Source organism: Barbatula barbatula (genome assembly GCF_947034865.1).
Source record: "Barbatula barbatula genome assembly, chromosome: 11".
Taxonomy (NCBI): domain Eukaryota; kingdom Metazoa; phylum Chordata; class Actinopteri; order Cypriniformes; family Nemacheilidae; genus Barbatula; species Barbatula barbatula.
This window is the reverse complement of record NC_136774.1, coordinates 4264821-4288861: the sequence shown is the minus strand read 5'-3', so window position 1 is coordinate 4288861 and position 24041 is coordinate 4264821.

Genomic DNA, 24041 nt, shown 5'->3' with positions numbered 1-24041 from the left:
ATTCTCATCATCCACTGATGCTTTTTGTCACAAAATGCAGTTTTCAGCTCAGAAAGCTTGTTTCTGACATTCTAACAGCTCAATTAGAGCATTTTAGTAATGATCAGTGTTCTTTGTCAAAACTGACATTCTCATCATCCACTGATGCTTTTTGTCACAAAATGCAGTTCTCAGCTCAGAAAGCTTGTTTCTGACATTCTAACAGCTCAATTAGAGCATTTTAGTAATGAACAGTGTTCTTTGTCCAAACTGACATTCTCATCATCCACTGATGCTTTTTGTCACAAAATGCAGTTTTCAGCTCAGAAAGCTTGTTTCTGACATTCTAACAGCTCAATTAGAGCATTTTAGTAATGATCAGTGTTCTTTGTCAAAACTGACATTCTCATCATCCACTGATGCTTTTTGTCACAAAATGCAGTTCTCAGCTCAGAAAGCTTGTTTCTGACATTCTAACAGCTCAATTAGAGCATTTTAGTAATGAACAGTGTTCTTTGTCAAAACTGACATTCTCATCATCCACTGATGCAACTATGTCACAAAATGCAGTTCTCAGCTCAGAAAGCTTGTTTCTGACATTCTAACAGCTCAATTAGAGCTTTTTAGCAATGATCAGTGTTCTTTGTCAAAAGTGACATTCTCATCATCCACTGATTCACTTTGTCACAAAATGCAGTTCTCAGCTCAGAAAGCTTGTTTCTGACATTCTAACAGCTCAATTAGAGCATTTTAGTAATGATCAGTGTTCTTTGTCAAAAGTGACATTCTCATCATCCACTGATTCACTTTGTCACAAAATGCAGTTCTCAGCTCAGAAAGCTTGTTTCTGACATTCTAACAGCTCAATTAGAGCATTTTAGTAATGAACAGTGTTCTTTGTCAAAACTGACATTCTCATCATCCACTGATGAACTATGTCACAAAATGCATTTCTCAGCTCAGAAAGCTTGTTTCTGACATTCTAACAGCTCAATTGGAGCATTTCAGTAATGAACAGTGTTCTTTGTCAAAACTGACATTCTCATCATCCACTGATTCACTTTGTCACAAAATGCAGTTTTCAGCTCAGAAAGCTTGTTTCTGACATTCTAAGAGCTCAATTAGAGCATTTTAGTAATGAACAGTGTTCTTTGTCAAAACTGACATTCTCATCATCCACTGATGAACTATGTCACAAAATGCATTTCTCAGCTCAGAAAGCTTGTTTCTGACATTCTAACAGCTCAATTGGAGCATTTCAGTAATGATCAGTGTTCTTTGTCAAAAGTGACATTCTCATCATCCACTGATGCTTTTTGTCACAAAATGCAGTTTTCAGCTCAGAAAGCTTGTTTCTGATATTTTAACAGCTCAATTAGAGCATTTTAGTAATGAACAGTGTTCTTTGTCAAAACTGACATTCTCATCATCCACTGATGCACTTTGTCACAAAATGCAGTTTTCAGCTCAGAAACCTTGTTTCTGACATTCTAACAGCTCAATTAGAGCATTTTAGTAATGATCAGTGTTCTTTGTCAAAAGTGACATTCTCATCATCCACTGATTCACTTTGTCACAAAATGCAGTTCTCAGCTCAGAAAGCTTGTTTCTGACATTCTAACAGCTCAATTGGAGCATTTTAGTAATGAACAGTGTTCTTTGTCAAAACTGACATTCTCATCATCCACTGATGCACTTTGTCAAATAAATGCTGTTTTCAGCTCAGAAAGCTTGTTTCTGACATTCTAACAGCTCAATTGGAGCATTTTAGTTATGATCAGTGTTCTTTGTCAAAACTGACATTCTCATCATCCACTGATGAACTATGTCACAAAATGCAGTTTTCAGCTCAGAAAGCTTGTTTCTGACATTCTAACAGCTCAATTAGAGCATTTTAGTAATGATCAGTGTTCTTTGTCAAAACTGACATTCTCATCATCCACTGATGCTTTTTGTCACAAAATGCAGTTTTCAGCTCAGAAAGCTTGTTTCTGACATTCTAACAGCTCAATTGGAGCATTTTAGTAATGATCAGTGTTCTTTGTCAAAACTGACATTCTCATCATCCACTGATGCTTTTTGTCACAAAATGCAGTTTTCAGCTCAGAAAGCTTGTTTCTGATATTTTAACAGCTCAATTAGAGCATTTTAGTAATGAACAGTGTTCTTTGTCAAAACTGACATTCTCATCATCCACTGATGCACTTTGTCACAAAATGCAGTTTTCAGCTCAGAAAGCTTGTTTCTGACATTCTAACAGCTCAATTAGAGCATTTTAGTAATGATCAGTGTTCTTTGTCAAAAGTGACATTCTCATCATCCACTGATTCACTTTGTCACAAAATGCAGTTCTCAGCTCAGAAAGCTTGTTTCTGACATTCTAACAGCTCAATTGGAGCATTTTAGTAATGATCAGTGTTCTTTGTCAAAACTGACATTCTCATCATCCACTGATGCTTTTTGTCACAAAATGCAGTTCTCAGCTCAGAAAGCTTGTTTCTGACATTCTAACAGCTCAATTAGAGCATTTTAGTAATGAACAGTGTTCTTTGTCAAAACTGACATTCTCATCATCCACTGATGCACTTTGTCAAATAAATGCTGTTTTCAGCTCAGAAAGCTTGTTTCTGACATTCTAACAGCTCAATTGGAGCATTTTAGTTATGATCAGTGTTCTTTGTCAAAACTGACATTCTCATCATCCACTGATGAACTATGTCACAAAATGCAGTTCTCAGCTCAGAAAGCTTGTTTCTGACATTCTAACAGCTCAATTGGAGCATTTTAGTAATGATCAGTGTTCTTTGTCAAAACTGACATTCTCATCATCCACTGATGAACTTTGTCACAAAATGCAGTTCTCAGCTCAGAAAGCTTGTTTCTGACATTCTAACAGCTCAATTAGAGCATTTTAGTAATGAACAGTGTTCTTAGTCAAAACTGACATTCTCATCATCCACTGATGCACTATGTCACAAAATGCAGTTCTCAGCTCAGAAAGCTTGTTTCTGACATTCTAACAGCTCAATTAGAGCATTTTAGCAATGATCAGTGTTCTTTGTCAAAAGTGACATTCTCATCATCCACTGATTCACTTTGTCACAAAATGCAGTTCTCAGCTCAGAAAGCTTGTTTCTGACATTCTAACAACTCAATTAGAGCATTTTAGTAATGATCAGTGTTCTTTGTCAAAACTGACATTCTCATCATCCACTGATGAACTTTGTCACAAAATGCAGTTCTCAGCTCAGAAAGCTTGTTTCTGACATTCTAACAGCTCAATTAGAGCATTTTAGTAATGAACAGTGTTCTTTGTCAAAACTGACATTCTCATCATCCACGGATGCTTTTTGTCACAAAATGCAGTTTTCAGCTCAGAAAGCTTGTTTCTGACATTCTAACAGCTCAATTGGAGCATTTCAGTAATGAACAGTGTTCTTTGTCAAAACTGACATTCTCATCATCCACTGATGCTTTTTGTCACAAAATGCAGTTCTCAGCTCAGAAAGCTTGTTTCTGACATTCTAACAGCTCAATTAGAGCATTTTAGTAATGAACAGTGTTCTTTGTCAAAACTGACATTCTCATCATCCACTGATGCTTTTTGTCACAAAATGCAGTTTTCAGCTCAGAAAGCTTGTTTCTGACATTCTAACAGCTCAATTAGAGCATTTTAGTAATGATCAGTGTTCTTTGTCAAAACTGACATTCTCATCATCCACTGATGCTTTTTGTCACAAAATGCAGTTCTCAGCTCAGAAAGCTTGTTTCTGACATTCTAACAGCTCAATTGGAGCATTTTAGTAATGAACAGTGTTCTTTGTCAAAACTGACATTCTCATCATCCACTGATGCTTTTTGTCACAAAATGCAGTTCTCAGCTCAGAAAGCTTGTTTCTGACATTCTAACAGCTCAATTAGAGCTTTTTAGCAATGATCAGTGTTCTTTGTCAAAAGTGACATTCTCATCATCCACTGATTCACTTTGTCACAAAATGCAGTTCTCAGCTCAGAAAGCTTGTTTCTGACATTCTAACAGCTCAATTAGAGCATTTTAGTAATGATCAGTGTTCTTTGTCAAAAGTGACATTCTCATCATCCACTGATGAACTTTGTCACAAAATGCAGTTCTCAGCTCAGAAAGCTTGTTTCTGACATTCTAACAGCTCAATTAGAGCATTTTAGTAATGAACAGTGTTCTTTGTCAAAACTGACATTCTCATCATCCACTGATGAACTATGTCACAAAATGCAGTTCTCAGCTCAGAAAGCTTGTTTCTGACATTCTAACAGCTCAATTAGAGCATTTTAGTAATGAACAGTGTTCTTTGTCAAAACTGACATTCTCATCATCCACTGATGCACTTTGTCAAATAAATGCTGTTTTCAGCTCAGAAAGCTTGTTTCTGACATTCTAACAGCTCAATTGGAGCATTTTAGTTATGATCAGTGTTCTTTGTCAAAACTGACATTCTCATCATCCACTGATGAACTATGTCACAAAATGCAGTTCTCAGCTCAGAAAGCTTGTTTCTGACATTCTAACAGCTCAATTGGAGCATTTTAGTAATGATCAGTGTTCTTTGTCAAAACTGACATTCTCATCATCCACTGATGAACTTTGTCACAAAATGCAGTTCTCAGCTCAGAAAGCTTGTTTCTGACATTCTAACAGCTCAATTAGAGCATTTTAGTAATGAACAGTGTTCTTAGTCAAAACTGACATTCTCATCATCCACTGATGCACTATGTCACAAAATGCAGTTCTCAGCTCAGAAAGCTTGTTTCTGACATTCTAACAGCTCAATTAGAGCATTTTAGCAATGATCAGTGTTCTTTGTCAAAAGTGACATTCTCATCATCCACTGATTCACTTTGTCACAAAATGCAGTTCTCAGCTCAGAAAGCTTGTTTCTGACATTCTAACAACTCAATTAGAGCATTTTAGTAATGATCAGTGTTCTTTGTCAAAACTGACATTCTCATCATCCACTGATGAACTTTGTCACAAAATGCAGTTCTCAGCTCAGAAAGCTTGTTTCTGACATTCTAACAGCTCAATTAGAGCATTTTAGTAATGAACAGTGTTCTTTGTCAAAACTGACATTCTCATCATCCACGGATGCTTTTTGTCACAAAATGCAGTTTTCAGCTCAGAAAGCTTGTTTCTGACATTCTAACAGCTCAATTGGAGCATTTCAGTAATGAACAGTGTTCTTTGTCAAAACTGACATTCTCATCATCCACTGATGCTTTTTGTCACAAAATGCAGTTCTCAGCTCAGAAAGCTTGTTTCTGACATTCTAACAGCTCAATTAGAGCATTTTAGTAATGAACAGTGTTCTTTGTCAAAACTGACATTCTCATCATCCACTGATGCTTTTTGTCACAAAATGCAGTTTTCAGCTCAGAAAGCTTGTTTCTGACATTCTAACAGCTCAATTAGAGCATTTTAGTAATGATCAGTGTTCTTTGTCAAAACTGACATTCTCATCATCCACTGATGCTTTTTGTCACAAAATGCAGTTCTCAGCTCAGAAAGCTTGTTTCTGACATTCTAACAGCTCAATTGGAGCATTTTAGTAATGAACAGTGTTCTTTGTCAAAACTGACATTCTCATCATCCACTGATGCTTTTTGTCACAAAATGCAGTTCTCAGCTCAGAAAGCTTGTTTCTGACATTCTAACAGCTCAATTAGAGCTTTTTAGCAATGATCAGTGTTCTTTGTCAAAAGTGACATTCTCATCATCCACTGATTCACTTTGTCACAAAATGCAGTTCTCAGCTCAGAAAGCTTGTTTCTGACATTCTAACAGCTCAATTAGAGCATTTTAGTAATGATCAGTGTTCTTTGTCAAAAGTGACATTCTCATCATCCACTGATGAACTTTGTCACAAAATGCAGTTCTCAGCTCAGAAAGCTTGTTTCTGACATTCTAACAGCTCAATTAGAGCATTTTAGTAATGAACAGTGTTCTTTGTCAAAACTGACATTCTCATCATCCACTGATGAACTATGTCACAAAATGCATTTCTCAGCTCAGAAAGCTTGTTTCTGACATTCTAACAGCTCAATTAGAGCATTTTAGTAATGAACAGTGTTCTTTGTCAAAACTGACATTCTCATCATCCACGGATGCTTTTTGTCACAAAATGCAGTTTTCAGCTCAGAAAGCTTGTTTCTGACATTCTAACAGCTCAATTGGAGCATTTCAGTAATGAACAGTGTTCTTTGTCAAAACTGACATTCTCATCATCCACTGATGAACTATGTCACAAAATACAGTTCTCAGCTCAGAAAGCTTGTTTCTGACATTCTAACAACTCAATTGGAGCATTTTAGTAATGATCAGTTTTCTTTGTCAAAACTGACATTCTCATCATCCACTGATGAACTATGTCACAAAATGCAGTTCTCAGCTCAGAAAGCTTGTTTCTGACATTCTAACAGCTCAATTAGAGCATTTTAGTAATGAACAGTTTTCTTTGTCAAAACTGACATTGTCATCATCCACTGATTCACTTTGTCACAAAATGCAGTTTTCAGCTCAGAAAGCTTGTTTCGACATTCTAACAGCTCAATTAGAGCATTTTAGTAATGAACAGTGTTCTTTGTCAAAACTGACATTCTCATCATCCACTGATGAACTATGTCACAAAATGCAGTTCTCAGCTCAGAATGCTTGTTTCTGACATTCTAACAGCTCAATTGGAGCATTTTAGTAATGAACAGTGTTCTTTGTCAAAACTGACATTCTCATCATCCACTGATGCTTTTTGTCACAAAATGCAGTTTTCAGCTCAGAAAGCTTGTTTCTGATATTTTAACAGCTCAATTAGAGCATTTTAGTAATGAACAGTGTTCTTTGTCAAAAGTGACATTCTCATCATCCACTGATTCACTTTGTCACAAAATGCAGTTCTCAGCTCAGAAAGCTTGTTTCTGACATTCTAACAGCTCAATTAGAGCATTTTAGTAATGAACAGTGTTCTTTGTCAAAACTGACATTCTCATCATCCACTGATGAACTATGTCACAAAATGCAGTTCTCAGCTCAGAAAGCTTGTTTCTGACATTCTAACAGCTCAATTAGAGCATTTTAGTAATGAACAGTGTTCTTTGTCAAAACTGACATTCTCATCATCCACTGATGAACTATGTCACAAAATGCAGTTCTCAGCTCAGAAAGCTTGTTTCTGACATTCTAACAGCTCAATTGGAGCATTTTAGTGATGATCAGTGTTCTTTGTCAAAACTGACATTCTCATCATCCACTGATTCATTTTGTCACAAAATGCAGTTTTCAGCTCAGAAAGCTTGTTTCTGACATTCTAACAACTCAATTAGAGCATTTCAGTAATGAACAGTGTTCTTTGTCAAAACTGACATTCTCATTATCCACTGATTCACTTTGTCACAAAATGCAGTTTTCAGCTCAGAAAGCTTGTTTCTGACATTCTAACAGCTCAATTAGAGCATTTTAGTAATGAACAGTGTTCTTTGTCAAAACTGACATTCTCATCATCCACTGATGAACTATGTCACAAAATGCAGTTCTCAGCTCAGAAAGCTTGTTTCTGACATTCTAACAGCTCAATTGGAGCATTTTAGTAATGATCAGTGTTCTTTGTCAAAACTGACATTCTCATCATCCACTGATGCTTTTTGTCACAAAATGCAGTTTTCAGCTCAGAAAGCTTGTTTCTGACATTCTAACAGCTCAATTAGAGCATTTTAGTAATGATCAGTGTTCTTTGTCAAAACTGACATTCTCATCATCCACTGATGCTTTTTGTCACAAAATGCAGTTCTCAGCTCAGAAAGCTTGTTTCTGACATTCTAACAGCTCAATTAGAGCATTTTAGTAATGAACAGTGTTCTTTGTCCAAACTGACATTCTCATCATCCACTGATGCTTTTTGTCACAAAATGCAGTTTTCAGCTCAGAAAGCTTGTTTCTGACATTCTAACAGCTCAATTAGAGCATTTTAGTAATGATCAGTGTTCTTTGTCAAAACTGACATTCTCATCATCCACTGATGCTTTTTGTCACAAAATGCAGTTCTCAGCTCAGAAAGCTTGTTTCTGACATTCTAACAGCTCAATTAGAGCATTTTAGTAATGAACAGTGTTCTTTGTCAAAACTGACATTCTCATCATCCACTGATGCACTATGTCACAAAATGCAGTTCTCAGCTCAGAAAGCTTGTTTCTGACATTCTAACAGCTCAATTAGAGCTTTTTAGCAATGATCAGTGTTCTTTGTCAAAAGTGACATTCTCATCATCCACTGATTCACTTTGTCACAAAATGCAGTTCTCAGCTCAGAAAGCTTGTTTCTGACATTCTAACAGCTCAATTAGAGCATTTTAGTAATGATCAGTGTTCTTTGTCAAAAGTGACATTCTCATCATCCACTGATTCACTTTGTCACAAAATGCAGTTCTCAGCTCAGAAAGCTTGTTTCTGACATTCTAACAGCTCAATTAGAGCATTTTAGTAATGAACAGTGTTCTTTGTCAAAACTGACATTCTCATCATCCACTGATGAACTATGTCACAAAATGCATTTCTCAGCTCAGAAAGCTTGTTTCTGACATTCTAACAGCTCAATTGGAGCATTTCAGTAATGAACAGTGTTCTTTGTCAAAACTGACATTCTCATCATCCACTGATTCACTTTGTCACAAAATGCAGTTTTCAGCTCAGAAAGCTTGTTTCTGACATTCTAAGAGCTCAATTAGAGCATTTTAGTAATGAACAGTGTTCTTTGTCAAAACTGACATTCTCATCATCCACTGATGAACTATGTCACAAAATGCATTTCTCAGCTCAGAAAGCTTGTTTCTGACATTCTAACAGCTCAATTGGAGCATTTCAGTAATGATCAGTGTTCTTTGTCAAAAGTGACATTCTCATCATCCACTGATGCTTTTTGTCACAAAATGCAGTTTTCAGCTCAGAAAGCTTGTTTCTGATATTTTAACAGCTCAATTAGAGCATTTTAGTAATGAACAGTGTTCTTTGTCAAAACTGACATTCTCATCATCCACTGATGCACTTTGTCACAAAATGCAGTTTTCAGCTCAGAAAGCTTGTTTCTGACATTCTAACAGCTCAATTAGAGCATTTTAGTAATGATCAGTGTTCTTTGTCAAAAGTGACATTCTCATCATCCACTGATTCACTTTGTCACAAAATGCAGTTCTCAGCTCAGAAAGCTTGTTTCTGACATTCTAACAGCTCAATTGGAGCATTTTAGTAATGAACAGTGTTCTTTGTCAAAACTGACATTCTCATCATCCACTGATGCACTTTGTCAAATAAATGCTGTTTTCAGCTCAGAAAGCTTGTTTCTGACATTCTAACAGCTCAATTGGAGCATTTTAGTTATGATCAGTGTTCTTTGTCAAAACTGACATTCTCATCATCCACTGATGAACTATGTCACAAAATGCAGTTTTCAGCTCAGAAAGCTTGTTTCTGACATTCTAACAGCTCAATTAGAGCATTTTAGTAATGATCAGTGTTCTTTGTCAAAACTGACATTCTCATCATCCACTGATGCTTTTTGTCACAAAATGCAGTTTTCAGCTCAGAAAGCTTGTTTCTGACATTCTAACAGCTCAATTGGAGCATTTTAGTAATGATCAGTGTTCTTTGTCAAAACTGACATTCTCATCATCCACTGATGCTTTTTGTCACAAAATGCAGTTTTCAGCTCAGAAAGCTTGTTTCTGATATTTTAACAGCTCAATTAGAGCATTTTAGTAATGAACAGTGTTCTTTGTCAAAACTGACATTCTCATCATCCACTGATGCACTTTGTCACAAAATGCAGTTTTCAGCTCAGAAAGCTTGTTTCTGACATTCTAACAGCTCAATTAGAGCATTTTAGTAATGATCAGTGTTCTTTGTCAAAAGTGACATTCTCATCATCCACTGATGAACTTTGTCACAAAATGCAGTTCTCAGCTCAGAAAGCTTGTTTCTGACATTCTAACAGCTCAATTGGAGCATTTTAGTAATGATCAGTGTTCTTTGTCAAAACTGACATTCTCATCATCCACTGATGCTTTTTGTCACAAAATGCAGTTCTCAGCTCAGAAAGCTTGTTTCTGACATTCTAACAGCTCAATTAGAGCATTTTAGTAATGAACAGTGTTCTTTGTCAAAACTGACATTCTCATCATCCACTGATGCACTTTGTCAAATAAATGCTGTTTTCAGCTCAGAAAGCTTGTTTCTGACATTCTAACAGCTCAATTGGAGCATTTTAGTTATGATCAGTGTTCTTTGTCAAAACTGACATTCTCATCATCCACTGATGAACTATGTCACAAAATGCAGTTCTCAGCTCAGAAAGCTTGTTTCTGACATTCTAACAGCTCAATTGGAGCATTTTAGTAATGATCAGTGTTCTTTGTCAAAACTGACATTCTCATCATCCACTGATGAACTTTGTCACAAAATGCAGTTCTCAGCTCAGAAAGCTTGTTTCTGACATTCTAACAGCTCAATTAGAGCATTTTAGTAATGAACAGTGTTCTTAGTCAAAACTGACATTCTCATCATCCACTGATGCACTATGTCACAAAATGCAGTTCTCAGCTCAGAAAGCTTGTTTCTGACATTCTAACAGCTCAATTAGAGCATTTTAGCAATGATCAGTGTTCTTTGTCAAAAGTGACATTCTCATCATCCACTGATTCACTTTGTCACAAAATGCAGTTCTCAGCTCAGAAAGCTTGTTTCTGACATTCTAACAACTCAATTAGAGCATTTTAGTAATGATCAGTGTTCTTTGTCAAAACTGACATTCTCATCATCCACTGATGAACTTTGTCACAAAATGCAGTTCTCAGCTCAGAAAGCTTGTTTCTGACATTCTAACAGCTCAATTAGAGCATTTTAGTAATGAACAGTGTTCTTTGTCAAAACTGACATTCTCATCATCCACGGATGCTTTTTGTCACAAAATGCAGTTTTCAGCTCAGAAAGCTTGTTTCTGACATTCTAACAGCTCAATTGGAGCATTTCAGTAATGAACAGTGTTCTTTGTCAAAACTGACATTCTCATCATCCACTGATGCTTTTTGTCACAAAATGCAGTTCTCAGCTCAGAAAGCTTGTTTCTGACATTCTAACAGCTCAATTAGAGCATTTTAGTAATGAACAGTGTTCTTTGTCAAAACTGACATTCTCATCATCCACTGATGCTTTTTGTCACAAAATGCAGTTTTCAGCTCAGAAAGCTTGTTTCTGACATTCTAACAGCTCAATTAGAGCATTTTAGTAATGATCAGTGTTCTTTGTCAAAACTGACATTCTCATCATCCACTGATGCTTTTTGTCACAAAATGCAGTTCTCAGCTCAGAAAGCTTGTTTCTGACATTCTAACAGCTCAATTGGAGCATTTTAGTAATGAACAGTGTTCTTTGTCAAAACTGACATTCTCATCATCCACTGATGCTTTTTGTCACAAAATGCAGTTCTCAGCTCAGAAAGCTTGTTTCTGACATTCTAACAGCTCAATTAGAGCTTTTTAGCAATGATCAGTGTTCTTTGTCAAAAGTGACATTCTCATCATCCACTGATTCACTTTGTCACAAAATGCAGTTCTCAGCTCAGAAAGCTTGTTTCTGACATTCTAACAGCTCAATTAGAGCATTTTAGTAATGATCAGTGTTCTTTGTCAAAAGTGACATTCTCATCATCCACTGATGAACTTTGTCACAAAATGCAGTTCTCAGCTCAGAAAGCTTGTTTCTGACATTCTAACAGCTCAATTAGAGCATTTTAGTAATGAACAGTGTTCTTTGTCAAAACTGACATTCTCATCATCCACTGATGAACTATGTCACAAAATGCATTTCTCAGCTCAGAAAGCTTGTTTCTGACATTCTAACAGCTCAATTGGAGCATTTCAGTAATGAACAGTGTTCTTTTGTCAAAACTGACATTCTCATCATCCACTGATTCACTTTGTCACAAAATGCAGTTTTCAGCTCAGAAAGCTTGTTTCTGACATTCTAAGAGCTCAATTAGAGCATTTTAGTAATGAACAGTGTTCTTTGTCAAAACTGACATTCTCATCATCCACTGATGAACTATGTCACAAAATGCATTTCTCAGCTCAGAAAGCTTGTTTCTGACATTCTAACAGCTCAATTGGAGCATTTCAGTAATGATCAGTGTTCTTTGTCAAAAGTGACATTCTCATCATCCACTGATGCTTTTTGTCACAAAATGCAGTTTTCAGCTCAGAAAGCTTGTTTCTGATATTTTAACAGCTCAATTAGAGCATTTTAGTAATGAACAGTGTTCTTTGTCAAAACTGACATTCTCATCATCCACTGATGCACTTTGTCACAAAATGCAGTTTTCAGCTCAGAAAGCTTGTTTCTGACATTCTAACAGCTCAATTAGAGCATTTTAGTAATGAACAGTGTTCTTTGTCAAAACTGACATTCTCATCATCCACTGATGAACTATGTCACAAAATGCAGTTCTCAGCTCAGAAAGCTTGTTTCTGACATTCTAACAGCTCAATTGGAGCATTTTAGTAATGAACAGTGTTCTTTGTCAAAAGTGACATTCTCATCATCCACTGATGAACTATGTCACAAAATGCATTTCTCAGCTCAGAAAGCTTGTTTCTGACATTCTAACAGCTCAATTGGAGCATTTCAGTAATGAACAGTGTTCTTTGTCAAAACTGACATTCTCATCATCCACTGATTCACTTTGTCACAAAATGCAGTTTTCAGCTCAGAAAGCTTGTTTCTGACATTCTAAGAGCTCAATTAGAGCATTTTAGTAATGAACAGTGTTCTTTGTCAAAACTGACATTCTCATCATCCACTGATGAACTATGTCACAAAATGCATTTCTCAGCTCAGAAAGCTTGTTTCTGACATTCTAACAGCTCAATTGGAGCATTTCAGTAATGAACAGTGTTCTTTGTCAAAACTGACATTCTCATCATCCACTGATTCACTTTGTCACAAAATGCAGTTTTCAGCTCAGAAAGCTTGTTTCTGACATTCTAAGAGCTCAATTAGAGCATTTTAGTAATGAACAGTGTTCTTTGTCAAAACTGACATTCTCATCATCCACTGATGAACTATGTCACAAAATGCATTTCTCAGCTCAGAAAGCTTGTTTCTGACATTCTAACAGCACAATTGGAGCATTTCAGTAATGATCAGTGTTCTTTGTCAAAAGTGACATTCTCATCATCCACTGATGCTTTTTGTCACAAAATGCAGTTTTCAGCTCAGAAAGCTTGTTTCTGATATTTTAACAGCTCAATTAGAGCATTTTAGTAATGAACAGTGTTCTTTGTCAAAACTGACATTCTCATCATCCACTGATGCACTTTGTCACAAAATGCAGTTCTCAGCTCAGAAAGCTTGTTTCTGACATTCTAACAGCTCAATTAGAGCTTTTTAGCAATGATCAGTGTTCTTTGTCAAAAGTGACATTCTCATCATCCACTGATTCACTTTGTCACAAAATGCAGTTCTCAGCTCAGAAAGCTTGTTTCTGACATTCTAACAGCTCAATTAGAGCATTTTAGTAATGATCAGTGTTCTTTGTCAAAAGTGACATTCTCATCATCCACTGATGAACTTTGTCACAAAATGCAGTTCTCAGCTCAGAAAGCTTGTTTCTGACATTCTAACAGCTCAATTAGAGCATTTTAGTAATGAACAGTGTTCTTTGTCAAAACTGACATTCTCATCATCCACTGATGAACTATGTCACAAAATGCATTTCTCAGCTCAGAAAGCTTGTTTCTGACATTCTAACAGCTCAATTGGAGCATTTCAGTAATGAACAGTGTTCTTTTGTCAAAACTGACATTCTCATCATCCACTGATTCACTTTGTCACAAAATGCAGTTTTCAGCTCAGAAAGCTTGTTTCTGACATTCTAAGAGCTCAATTAGAGCATTTTAGTAATGAACAGTGTTCTTTGTCAAAACTGACATTCTCATCATCCACTGATGAACTATGTCACAAAATGCATTTCTCAGCTCAGAAAGCTTGTTTCTGACATTCTAACAGCTCAATTGGAGCATTTCAGTAATGATCAGTGTTCTTTGTCAAAAGTGACATTCTCATCATCCACTGATGCTTTTTGTCACAAAATGCAGTTTTCAGCTCAGAAAGCTTGTTTCTGATATTTTAACAGCTCAATTAGAGCATTTTAGTAATGAACAGTGTTCTTTGTCAAAACTGACATTCTCATCATCCACTGATGCACTTTGTCACAAAATGCAGTTTTCAGCTCAGAAAGCTTGTTTCTGACATTCTAACAGCTCAATTAGAGCATTTTAGTAATGAACAGTGTTCTTTGTCAAAACTGACATTCTCATCATCCACTGATGAACTATGTCACAAAATGCAGTTCTCAGCTCAGAAAGCTTGTTTCTGACATTCTAACAGCTCAATTGGAGCATTTTAGTAATGAACAGTGTTCTTTGTCAAAAGTGACATTCTCATCATCCACTGATGAACTATGTCACAAAATGCATTTCTCAGCTCAGAAAGCTTGTTTCTGACATTCTAACAGCTCAATTGGAGCATTTCAGTAATGAACAGTGTTCTTTGTCAAAACTGACATTCTCATCATCCACTGATTCACTTTGTCACAAAATGCAGTTTTCAGCTCAGAAAGCTTGTTTCTGACATTCTAAGAGCTCAATTAGAGCATTTTAGTAATGAACAGTGTTCTTTGTCAAAACTGACATTCTCATCATCCACTGATGAACTATGTCACAAAATGCATTTCTCAGCTCAGAAAGCTTGTTTCTGACATTCTAACAGCTCAATTGGAGCATTTCAGTAATGAACAGTGTTCTTTGTCAAAACTGACATTCTCATCATCCACTGATTCACTTTGTCACAAAATGCAGTTTTCAGCTCAGAAAGCTTGTTTCTGACATTCTAAGAGCTCAATTAGAGCATTTTAGTAATGAACAGTGTTCTTTGTCAAAACTGACATTCTCATCATCCACTGATGAACTATGTCACAAAATGCATTTCTCAGCTCAGAAAGCTTGTTTCTGACATTCTAACAGCACAATTGGAGCATTTCAGTAATGATCAGTGTTCTTTGTCAAAAGTGACATTCTCATCATCCACTGATGCTTTTTGTCACAAAATGCAGTTTTCAGCTCAGAAAGCTTGTTTCTGATATTTTAACAGCTCAATTAGAGCATTTTAGTAATGAACAGTGTTCTTTGTCAAAACTGACATTCTCATCATCCACTGATGCACTTTGTCACAAAATGCAGTTTTCAGCTCAGAAAGCTTGTTTCTGACATTCTAACAGCTCAATTAGAGCATTTTAGTAATGATCAGTGTTCTTTGTCAAAAGTGACATTCTCATCATCCACTGATTCACTTTGTCACAAAATGCAGTTCTCAGCTCAGAAAGCTTGTTTCTGACATTCTAACAGCTCAATTGGAGCATTTTAGTAATGAACAGTGTTCTTTGTCAAAACTGACATTCTCATCATCCACTGATGCACTTTGTCAAATAAATGCTGTTTTCAGCTCAGAAAGCTTGTTTCTGACATTCTAACAGCTCAATTGGAGCATTTTAGTTATGATCAGTGTTCTTTGTCAAAACTGACATTCTCATCATCCACTGATGAACTATGTCACAAAATGCAGTTCTCAGCTCAGAAAGCTTGTTTCTGACATTCTAACAGCTCAATTGGAGCATTTTAGTAATGATCAGTGTTCTTTGTCAAAACTGACATTCTCATCATCCACTGATGAACTTTGTCACAAAATGCAGTTCTCAGCTCAGAAAGCTTGTTTCTGACATTCTAACAGCTCAATTGGAGCATTTTAGTAATGAACAGTGTTCTTTGTCAAAACTGACATTCTCATCATCCACTGATGCACTTTGTCAAATAAATGCTGTTTTCAGCTCAGAAAGCTTGTTTCTGACATTCTAACAGCTCAATTGGAGCATTTTAGTTATGATCAGTGTTCTTTGTCAAAACTGACATTCTCATCATCCACTGATGAACTATGTCACAAAATGCATTTCTCAGCTCAGAAAGCTTGTTTCTGACATTCTAACAGCTCAATTGGAGCATTTCAGTAATGAACAGTGTTCTTTGTCAAAACTGACATTCTCATCATCCACTGATTCACTTTGTCACAAAATGCAGTTTTCAGCTCAGAAAGCTTGTTTCTGACATTCTAAGAGCTCAATTAGAGCATTTTAGTAATGAACAGTGTTCTTTGTCAAAACTGACATTCTCATCATCCACTGATGAACTATGTCACAAAATGCATTTCTCAGCTCAGAAAGCTTGTTTCTGACATTCTAACAGCACAATTGGAGCATTTCAGTAATGATCAGTGTTCTTTGTCAAAAGTGACATTCTCATCATCCACTGATGCTTTTTGTCACAAAATGCAGTTTTCAGCTCAGAAAGCTTGTTTCTGATATTTTAACAGCTCAATTAGAGCATTTTAGTAATGAACAGTGTTCTTTGTCAAAACTGACATTCTCATCATCCACTGATGCACTTTGTCACAAAATGCAGTTTTCAGCTCAGAAAGCTTGTTTCTGACATTCTAACAGCTCAATTAGAGCATTTTAGTAATGATCAGTGTTCTTTGTCAAAAGTGACATTCTCATCATCCACTGATTCACTTTGTCACAAAATGCAGTTCTCAGCTCAGAAAGCTTGTTTCTGACATTCTAACAGCTCAATTGGAGCATTTTAGTAATGAACAGTGTTCTTTGTCAAAACTGACATTCTCATCATCCACTGATGCACTTTGTCAAATAAATGCTGTTTTCAGCTCAGAAAGCTTGTTTCTGACATTCTAACAGCTCAATTGGAGCATTTTAGTTATGATCAGTGTTCTTTGTCAAAACTGACATTCTCATCATCCACTGATGAACTATGTCACAAAATGCAGTTCTCAGCTCAGAAAGCTTGTTTCTGACATTCTAACAGCTCAATTGGAGCATTTTAGTAATGAACAGTGTTCTTTGTCAAAACTGACATTCTCATCATCCACTGATGCACTTTGTCAAATAAATGCTGTTTTCAGCTCAGAAAGCTTGTTTCTGACATTCTAACAGCTCAATTGGAGCATTTCAGTAATGAACAGTGTTCTTTGTCAAAACTGACATTCTCATCATCCACTGATTCACTTTGTCACAAAATGCAGTTTTCAGCTCAGAAAGCTTGTTTCTGACATTCTAACAGCTCAATTAGACATTCTCATCATCCACTGATGCTTTTTGTCACAAAATGCAGTTTTCAGCTCAGAAAGCTTGTTTCTGACATTCTAACAACTCAATTAGAGCATTTTAGTAATGAACAGTGTTCTTTGTCAAAACTGACATTCTCATTATCCACTGATTCACTTTGTCACAAAATGCAGTTTTCAGCTCAGAAAGCTTGTTTCTGACATTCTAACAGCTCAATTAGAGCATTTTAGTAATGAACAGTGTTCTTTCTCAAAACTGACATTCTCATCATCCACTGATGAACTATGTCACAAAATGCAGTTCTCAGCTCAGAAAGCTTGTTTCTGACATTCTAACAGCTCAATTGGAGCATTTCAGTAATGAACAGTGTTCTTTGTCAAAACTGACATTCTCATCATCCACTGATGAACTATGTCACAAAATGCAGTTCTCAGCTCAGAAAGCTTGTTTCTGACATTCTAACAACTCAATTGGAGCATTTTAGTAATGATCAGTTTTCTTTGTCAAAACTGACATTCTCATCATCCACTGATGAACTATGTCACAAAATGCAGTTCTCAGCTCAGAAAGCTTGTTTCTGACATTCTAACAGCTCAATTAGAGCATTTTAGTAATGAACAGTTTTCTTAGTCAAAACTGACATTGTCATCATCCACTGATTCACTTTGTCACAAAATGCAGTTTTCAGCTCAGAAAGCTTGTTTCTGACATTCTAACAGCTCAATTAGAGCATTTTAGTAATGAACAGTGTTCTTTGTCAAAACTGACATTCTCATCATCCACTGATGAACTATGTCACAAAATGCAGTTCTCAGCTCAGAATGCTTGTTTCTGACATTCTAACAGCTCAATTGGAGCATTTTAGTAATGAACAGTGTTCTTTGTCAAAACTGACATTCTCATCATCCACTGATGCTTTTTGTCACAAAATGCAGTTTTCAGCTCAGAAAGCTTGTTTCTGATATTTTAACAGCTCAATTAGAGCATTTTAGTAATGAACAGTGTTCTTTGTCAAAAGTGACATTCTCATCATCCACTGATTCACTTTGTCACAAAATGCAGTTCTCAGCTCAGAAAGCTTGTTTCTGACATTCTAACAGCTCAATTAGAGCATTTTAGTAATGAACAGTGTTCTTTGTCAAAACTGACATTCTCATCATCCACTGATGAACTATGTCACAAAATGCAGTTCTCAGCTCAGAAAGCTTGTTTCTGACATTCTAACAGCTCAATTAGAGCATTTTAGTAATGAACAGTGTTCTTTGTCAAAACTGACATTCTCATCATCCACTGATGAACTATGTCACAAAATGCAGTTCTCAGCTCAGAAAGCTTGTTTCTGACATTCTAACAGCTCAATTGGAGCATTTTAGTGATGATCAGTGTTCTTTGTCAAAACTGACATTCTCATCATCCACTGATTCATTTTGTCACAAAATGCAGTTTTCAGCTCAGAAAGCTTGTTTCTGATATTCTAACAGCTCAATTAGAGCATTTTAGTAATGAACAGTGTTCTTTGTCAAAACTGACATTCTCATCATCCACGGATGCTTTTTGTCACAAAATGCAGTTTTCAAATCAGAAAGTTGTTTCTGACATTCTAACAGCTCAATTGGAGCATTTCAGTAATGAACAGTGTTCTTTGTCAAAACTGACATTCTCATCATCCACTGATGAACTATGTCACAAAATGCAGTTCTCAGCTCAGAAAGCTTGTTTCTGACATTCTAACAACTCAATTGGAGCATTTTAGTAATGAACAGTGTTCTTTGTCAAAACTGACATTCTCATCATCCACTGATGCTTTTTGTCACAAAATGCAGTTTTCAGCTCAGAAAGCTTGTTTCTGACATTCTAACAGCTCAATTAGAGCATTTTAGTAATGATCAGTGTTCTTTGTCAAAACTGACATTCTCATCATCCACTGATGCTTTTTGTCACAAAATGCAGTTCTCAGCTCAGAAAGCTTGTTTCTGACATTCTAACAGCTCAATTGGAGCATTTTAGTAATGAACAGTGTTCTTTGTCAAAACTGACATTCTCATCATCCACTGATGCTTTTTGTCACAAAATGCAGTTCTCAGCTCAGAAAGCTTGTTTCTGACATTCTAACAGCTCAATTAGAGCATTTTAGTAATGATCAGTGTTCTTTGTCAAAAGTGACATTCTCATCATCCACTGATTCACTTTGTCACAAAATGCAGTTCTAAGCTCAGAAAGCTTGTTTCTGACATTCTAACAGCTCAATTAGAGCATTTTAGTAATGATCAGTGTTCTTTGTCAAAAGTGACATTCTCATCATCCACTGATTCACTTTGTCACAAAATGCAGTTCTCAGCTCAGAAAGCTTGTTTCTGACATTCTAACAGCTCAATTAGAGCATTTTAGTAATGAACAGTGTTCTTTGTCAAAACTGACATTCTCATCATCCACTGATGAACTATGTCACAAAATGCATTTCTCAGCTCAGAAAGCTTGTTTCTGACATTCTAACAGCTCAATTGGAGCATTTCAGTAATGAACAGTGTTCTTTGTCAAAACTGACATTCTCATCATCCACTGATGCACTTTGTCAAATAAATGCTGTTTTCAGCTCAGAAAGCTTGTTTCTGACATTCTAACAGCTCAATTGGAGCATTTTAGTTATGATCAGTGTTCTTTGTCAAAACTGACATTCTCATCATCCACTGATGCTTTTTGTCACAAAATGCAGTTTTCAGCTCAGAAAGCTTGTTTCTGACATTCTAACAACTCAATTAGAGCATTTTAGTAATGAACAGTGTTCTTTGTCAAAACTGACATTCTCATTATCCACTGATTCACTTTGTCACAAAATGCAGTTTTCAGCTCAGAAAGCTTGTTTCTGACATTCTAACAGCTCAATTAGAGCATTTTAGTAATGAACAGTGTTCTTTGTCAAAACTGACATTCTCATCATCCACTGATGAACTATGTCACAAAATGCAGTTCTCAGCTCAGAAAGCTTGTTTCTGACATTCTAACAGATCAATTGGAGCATTTTAGTAATGATCAGTGTTCTTTGTCAAAACTGACATTCTCATCATCCACTGATGAACTTTGTCACAAAATGCAGTTCTCAGCTCAGAAAGCTTGTTTCTGACATTCTAACAGCTCAATTAGAGCATTTTAGCAATGATCAGTGTTCTTTGTCAAAACTGACATTCTCATCATCCACTGATGAACTTTGTCACAAAATGCAGTTCTCAGCTCAGAAAGCTTGTTTCTGACATTCTAACAGCTCAATTAGAGCATTTTAGTAATGAACAGTGTTCTTTGTCAAAACTGACATTCTCATCATCCACGGATGCTTTTTGTCACAAAATGCAGTTTTCAGCTCAGAAAGCTTGTTTCTGACATTCTAACAGCTCAATTGGAGCATTTCAGTAATGAACAGTGTTCTTTGTCAAAACTGACATTCTCATCATCCACTGATGAACTATGTCACAAAATGCAGTTCTCAGCTCAGAAAGCTTGTTTCTGACATTCTAACAACTCAATTGGAGCATTTTAGTAATGATCAGTTTTCTTTGTCAAAACTGACATTCTCATCATCCACTGATGAACTATGTCACAAAATGCAGTTCTCAGCTCAGAAAGCTTGTTTCTGACATTCTAACAGCTCAATTAGAGCATTTTAGTAATGAACAGTTTTCTTTGTCAAAACTGACATTGTCATCATCCACTGATTCACTTTGTCACAAAATGCAGTTTTCAGCTCAGAAAGCTTGTTTCTGACATTCTAACAGCTCAATTAGAGCATTTTAGTAATGAACAGTGTTCTTTGTCAAAACTGACATTCTCATCATCCACTGATGAACTATGTCACAAAATGCAGTTCTCAGCTCAGAATGCTTGTTTCTGACATTCTAACAGCTCAATTGGAGCATTTTAGTAATGAACAGTGTTCTTTGTCAAAACGGACATTCTCATCATCCACGGATGCTTTTTGTCACAAAATGCAGTTTTCAAATCAGAAAGTTGTTTCTGACATTCTAACAGCTCAATTGGAGCATTTCAGTAATGAACAGTGTTCTTTGTCAAAACTGACATTCTCATCATCCACTGATGAACTATGTCACAAAATGCAGTTCTCAGCTCAGAAAGCTTGTTTCTGACATTCTAACAACTCAATTGGAGCATTTTAGTAATGATCAGTGTTCTTTGTCAAAACTGACATTCTCATCATCCACTGATGCTTTTTGTCACAAAATGCAGTTTTCAGCTCAGAAAGCTTGTTTCTGACATTCTAACAACTCAATTAGAGCATTTTAGTAATGAACAGTGTTCTTTGTCAAAACTGACATTCTCATTATCCACTGATTCACTTTGTCACAAAATGCAGTTTTCAGCTCAGAAAGCTTGTTTCTGACATTCTAACAGCTCAATTGGAGCATTTTAGTTATGATCAGTGTTCTTTGTCAAAACTGACATTCTCATCATCCACTGATTCACTTTGTCACAAAATGCAGTTCTCAGCTCAGAAAGCTTGTTTCTGACATTCTAACAGCTCAATTGGAGCATTTTAGTAATGAACAGTGTTCTTTGTCAAAACTGACATTCTCATCATCCACTGATGCACTTTGTCAAATAAATGCTGTTTTCAGCTCAGAAAGCTTGTTTCTGACATTCTAACAGCTCAATTGGAGCATTTTAGTTATGATCAGTGTTCTTTGTCAAAACTGACATTCTCATCATCCACTGATGAACTATGTCACAAAATGCAGTTCTCAGCTCAGAAAGCTTGTTTCTGACATTCTAACAGCTCAATTAGAGCATTTTAGCAATGATCAGTGTTCTTTGTCAAAAGTGACATTCTCATCATCCACTGATTCACTTTGTCACAAAATGCAGTTCTCAGCTCAGAAAGCTTGTTTCTGACATTCTAACAGCTCAATTAGAGCATTTTAGTAATGATCAGTGTTCTTTGTCAAAACTGACATTCTCATCATCCACTGATGAACTTTGTCACAAAATGCAGTTCTCAGCTCAGAAAGCTTGTTTCTGACATTCTAAACAGCTCAATTGGAGCATTTTAGTAATGAACAGTGTTCTTTGTCAAAACTGACATTCTCATCATCCACGGATGCTTTTTGTCACAAAATGCAGTTTTCAGCTCAGAAAGCTTGTTTCTGACATTCTAACAGCTCAATTGGAGCATTTCAGTAATGAACAGTGTTCTTTGTCAAAACTGACATTCTCATCATCCACTGATGAACTATGTCACAAAATGCAGTTCTCAGCTCAGAAAGCTTGTTTCTGACATTCTAACAACTCAATTGGAGCATTTTAGTAATGATCAGTGTTCTTTGTCAAAACTGACATTCTCATCATCCACTGATGAACTATGTCACAAAATGCAGTTCTCAGCTCAGAAAGCTTGTTTCTGACATTCTAACAGCTCAATTGGAGCATTTTAGTAATGAACAGTGTTCTTTGTCAAAACTGACATTCTCATCATCCACTGATGCTTTTTGTCACAAAATGCAGTTTTCAGCTCAGAAAGCTTGTTTCTGATATTTTAACAGCTCAATTAGAGCATTTTAGTAATGAACAGTGTTCTTTGTCAAAACTGACATTCTCATCATCCACTGATGCTTTTTGTCACAAAATGCAGTTCTCAGCTCAGAAAGCTTGTTTCTGACATTCTAACAGCTCAATTGGAGCATTTTAGTAATGATCAGTGTTCTTTGTCAAAACTGACATTCTCATCATCCACTGATGCTTTTTGTCACAAAATGCAGTTCTCAGCTCAGAAAGCTTGTTTCTGACATTCTAACAGCTCAATTAGAGCATTTTAGTAATGATCAGTGTTCTTTGTCAAAAGTGACATTCTCATCATCCACTGATTCACTTTGTCACAAAATGCAGTTCTCAGCTCAGAAAGCTTGTTTCTGACATTCTAACAGCTCAATTAGAGCATTTTAGTAATGAACAGTGTTCTTTGTCAAAACTGACATTCTCATCATCCACTGATGAACTATGTCACAAAATGCAGTTCTCAGCTCAGAAAGCTTGTTTCTGACATTCTAACAACTCAATTGGAGCATTTTAGTAATGATCAGTGTTCTTTGTCAAAACTGACATTCTCATCATCCACTGATGAACTATGTCACAAAATGCAGTTCTCAGCTCAGAAAGCTTGTTTCTGACATTCTAACAGCTCAATTGGAGCATTTTAGTAATGAACAGTGTTCTTTGTCAAAACTGACATTCTCATCATCCACTGATGCTTTTTGTCACAAAATGCAGTTTTCAGCTCAGAAAGCTTGTTTCTGATATTTTAACAGCTCAATTAGAGCATTTTAGTAATGAACAGTGTTCTTTGTCAAAACTGACATTCTCATCATCCACTGATGCTTTTTGTCACAAAATGCAGTTCTCAGCTCAGAAAGCTTGTTTCTGACATTCTAACAGCTCAATTGGAGCATTTTAGTAATGATCAGTGTTCTTTGTCAAAACTGACATTCTCATCATCCACTGATGCTTTTTGTCACAAAATGCAGTTTTTGGAGCATTTTAGTAATGAACAGTGTTCTTTGTCAAAACTGACATTCTCATCATCCACTGATGCTTTTTGTCACAAAATGCAGTTCTCAGCTCAGAAAGCTTGTTTCTGACATTCTAACAGCTCAATTAGAGCATTTTAGTAATGATCAGTGTTCTTTGTCAAAAGTGACATTCTCATCATCCACTGATTCACTTTGTCACAAAATGCAGTTCTCAGCTCAGAAAGCTTGTTTCTGACATTCTAACAGCTCAATTAGAGCATTTTAGTAATGAT